Source organism: Grammomys surdaster, unplaced genomic scaffold (assembly GCF_004785775.1).
Source record: "Grammomys surdaster isolate TR1022 unplaced genomic scaffold, NIH_TR_1.0 213, whole genome shotgun sequence".
Classification (NCBI taxonomy): Eukaryota; Metazoa; Chordata; class Mammalia; order Rodentia; family Muridae; genus Grammomys; species Grammomys surdaster.
Genome location: NW_021604658.1, coordinates 4113767 through 4118078, shown reverse-complemented (window position 1 = coordinate 4118078; position 4312 = coordinate 4113767). Strand labels below are relative to the sequence as shown.

The 4312-nt window shown below is 41.9% G+C and overlaps 2 non-coding genes across 2 annotated transcripts; both read right to left on the bottom strand.

Annotated features, from left to right (window-relative positions):
• Nucleotides 1-308: 308 nt before the first annotated feature.
• On the bottom strand, nucleotides 309-472 carry LOC114625224. Its single transcript, XR_003712030.1, has one exon. It is a non-coding gene; the product is annotated as a U1 spliceosomal RNA (small nuclear RNA).
• A 3455-nt stretch (nucleotides 473-3927) lies between these two features.
• Nucleotides 3928-4091, bottom strand: LOC114625212. The gene has a single exon (XR_003712021.1). It is a non-coding gene; the product is annotated as a U1 spliceosomal RNA (small nuclear RNA).
• Nucleotides 4092-4312: the final 221 nt, after the last annotated feature.

Sequence of the window (4312 nt, the reverse complement as noted above, 5' to 3'; positions counted from 1 at the left end):
GGCAAGGTGGGAAAAAAGAGAGCAAGACTGCTAAGAAAAAGACGCTTAGTTACCCAATAAGTAGGGCATCTACTAAGCAGTATACCACAAACTAGGGTACTTCGACCAAACACATACACAACGAAAACATGCTATGGCCAACACAAACAGAAAATATGCTATTACAAGCATAAGGTTGACTCACTAGACAGATTACAGGGAGACATATGAAGATGCAGATACTGTAGGAAAGCACATGGGTAAGAAGCAGGGAAGGCATAGACTCCAAAAGCCATAAGGAAACTAAGTCTCTTATTTAACCATAAAATCAGGGGAGAGCGCGAACGCAGTCCCCCACTACCACAAATTATGCAGTCGAGTTTCCCGCATTTGGGGAAATCGCAGGGGTCAGCACATCCGGAGTGCAATGGATAAGCCTCGCCCTGGGAAAACCACCTTCGTGATCATGGTATCTCCCCTGCCAGGTAAGTATGAGTTGTACAGCCCACAATATTACCTCACCCTGATCAGCAACACACTGTACAGTTATGGTCAATTATACTACAATTTCTTTTGGCCTTGTTTTCAAGACTATACAGTTTTTTATATTACACAGATGAGATTACAAACTTCTAATTACTTGTTGAAAATACTCCGTCCAAAAAAAAAACCCCAAAAATTTAAAAAAAAAAAAAACAACCAGGGACTGCTTTGGTCTATTTGCATATCCCCGCCCCCTTTAATGACGTCTCAAAGGTTTTTTCCCTTTCTCTTCCGGATATATTAACTCTTAAACCACTCCTTGCTACTATCACAATGCTAAGGCGATTTTACGTTTTTCCTTGCATCTTTTGTTATAACAGAAGTTTTAGCTTGGGTTTGTCATGAGCTGTCCGTGGACTACTCTGAATAAGGCAGCAAGATAGGCTGTTTCAAATCAATTGCTACGGCATTTAAGAGAATCGATTAAATTCTTCGCTTCTACTTCTCAAAATTGCAAAGAGAATTCTGTCAACAAAATTCTGGGAGGACTATGTATTTATTTGTAAAACGTTGCCTGGGTTTAAGTTGACTTTTGTTCTCACAAAGTATGTAGCCTTGTAGTGTGCAAGCTAATGTGGGACTGAAGACATGCTTGTGTTACTGCTGGCAGGAAGTCAGTCTGGTTCCCAGCAACTTCGATTGACTGCTCACAGTTCATCTTTATAAAAGTGTACAGGACTGTTTGTGAGCCTAGAGTGCCCTCAGAGACCAAGAGAATACTTCTTCCTGTTGCAACCAGAGCTAGTTAGCAATGGTTTAAAAAAATGGCATAGCCAACTATATATATATTATATAGCTCTCAAGTGAAACTGAAAAGGAACAAACTTCAGAAGGCCTTGTCAACAGTAACCTGTTTTTTTTTTCTACGAGGGAGGGTTTATTTAAGGAAGAGGGCAAAGGTGGGGGGAGAGAAACAGAAGAAGATGGTGGAGAAAGAGGAGAAGTAGAGGCTGGCCATGACCACATGGAGAGAGGGGGAAGGGAAGGGGGAAGGGAAAGGGGGCAGAGAGAAGCTAGAGGCAAGAGAGTAAGAGCAGTAACCTGTTTTCAAAACTAAAACTGTCAAGGGAAAAACATAAGCACAATCCCTCCCCCACCACCACAAGTTTAATCCTCACAGCTTTCAGGTAAGAACTAGAATTGTCCTCTCTTCATGGATGAAGTATTAGCAATGTAGTGATGAAATGACTAAGTAATGCATGCCTGGTTACGTCTCAGCTTTCCACCCCACAACAGCCTCCTCAACCTTGGCAATGCTTCCTGGACTGGCCATGATCCAAACGTATCAATACATAGAGTCTAGAAGATGCAGCTGAGCCTTGCAAAGAAAGTAGATCTTCCAGGCCACTAAATCCCTCGCTGACATAACTTATCTCCCCTGAGCACTGATGTAATAATTATGGTTTGTCTTTTAAAATGTTATACCTGTAAGCCTGGGCACCAAAGAGGCTTTTCAGAGGCAGGAGGGGCCTCTTGGTCTAGCCATTAATAAAACAAGGACTCAAAATTTCTTGTTAAGTTTTATTTAATGTCCATTGGTGTTTTGTCTGTATGCATGTCTGTGTCTGTATGTATATATGTTTTGCCAGTATGTATAAAGGTGTCATAACTGGACTTACAACTGTGAGCTGCCATGTCTAGGCTGGGAAGCGAAACCTGATCCTCAGCAAGAGCAGCCATAGCTCACTCTTAACCACTATAAGTCATCTCTTCAGCCCAGGACTCAGTTGTTTAAATTGGCTGAAAACAGTGTGGATGTCAGTAACTATCTCTTTAAGACCATTTCAAGTGAGATCCTACCATTAAAAAACCCGATAGTACATCTTTTTTTGTTTGTTTATTTGTTTGTTTGTTTTTTGTTTTTTTTGGAGACAGGGTTTCTCTGTGTAGTTCTGGCTGTCCTGGAACTCACTCTGTAGACCAGGCTGGCCTTGAACTCAGAAATCTGCCTGCCTCTGCCTCCCAAGTGCTGGGATTAAAGGCGCAAGTCAACACTGCTCTTAGAATTTTTTAAAGAAAACTGAGTACTGGACAGTGAGGCCTATACATGTGTTCACATGTTACACTTTAGAAGTGAGCAGGCTGTTCAAGGATTTGCAACAGGGAGACTAGGTCTCGGCAAGATGAGATATGGATGGTCTGAACTGAAAAGAATATTGTAGTAACGAATATGGATGCATCAGAGTCATCCACTGAACCCTAATTTGTGGAAATACCACTGAATATTGCACACACTTAAATATGTTAATATAATTACTGGTGCTGAGCTATGGCTCCGCCCAGGTATGTCTAGGTAACTTGTTATGTGGAAGAGGAAGACTATAATTCACGAGCCGTCTTCGTCTACTTTCCTGGATTCTGTACTACAGCCGTGCTCTCCTAACACCTAGCTCTATTAGACTATCCAACAAGCCAGCGTGTGGGGCTGAGGAGACGGTCGGCTCAGTGATTACCAGCACTGGCTCTCGTACAAGAGACCAGGGTCCAATCTGGGAACCTACATGATAGCTCAAACACAACTATCCATAACTCCAGTTCCAGAGTATCCAATGCCCTCCTCTGACTTTCTTAGGTGTCAGTCATGTATGTGGTGCACCTATATACATACAAGCAAAAAAAAAAACACAACCCCTGGAGTGGTGTTGCATGCTTTTAATCCCAGCACTTGGAAGAAAGATCTCTGTGAGTTCGAGGCAGCCAGGGCTATTACACAGAGAAACCCTGTTTTGGCTGCTTCCTCACTCCCTTCAAGCTCACAAAGAAACAAAACAAACAAAAACCTCAAGCAACACACACACACAAAGTTAGAACTCATAACTTGAACATGCTAGGCAATAGTTCTACCAACCTGTATCTTTTCCTTCAAATTTTGCTTATGCTTCACAACAAAACACAAAACCTGGTACTCTGTATGTAGACCATGTAGGTCTCTTCCCTGCCTCTGCCTTCCAAATGCTTACAAACTAGTTTTTTGGTATTTGGTTTATTATTTCTAATAAGTACTTAAACTTATAAGTCGACTTAGAGATCACATTTTATTCAGTGGGAACAATATACCCAGAGTTCTAGAGACACTGTAAATATAGTTATATTACTAGGGGAAAGCCCTGAGTAATACATCCAGATCCGATCCTAGGTTCTGTAACATTCAATTCAACTGACTCAAAACTCACGCTCTCAGGCTAACAGTTTTAAAAGGAGAGCTAGCTACATTGGTATCCAATAGGAACACAGGTGTAGTAAGGATAGGGAGGTAGTTCAACATACAAAGGAAGCATTACAGAACACACACACACAAATCCCTTCCAGAAGTAACAGCAACAAACTCACACCACATGAATTAAACTGAAACAGAGATTAACAACCACCAGGCACAGTAAGTTCTTTTCCTTAAACCAAACAAACCAGGGGAGAGCGCGAACGCAGTCCCCCACTACCACAAATTATGCAGTCGAGTTTCCCGCATTTGGGGAAATCGCAGGGGTCAGCACATCCGGAGTGCAATGGATAAGCCTCGCCCTGGGAAAACCACCTTCGTGATCATGGTATCTCCCCTGCCAGGTAAGTATGAGTTGTACAGCCACGCAGCCAGAACAGCATGATATGCGTATCATTTCATGGATATGGTACAAACTTAAGCGCTCATTAAAAATCTCTATATCTTTATATACAGTAGCTCCCCATATTTCAAAGCACTTAGAACTGGTAGGCAGGGAGTTTTTACAAAACTACACTCTAAAAAGTCATAAATATTTGGAAGCAGTTGCTTTTCCCAGTTTGCTCCTGAATT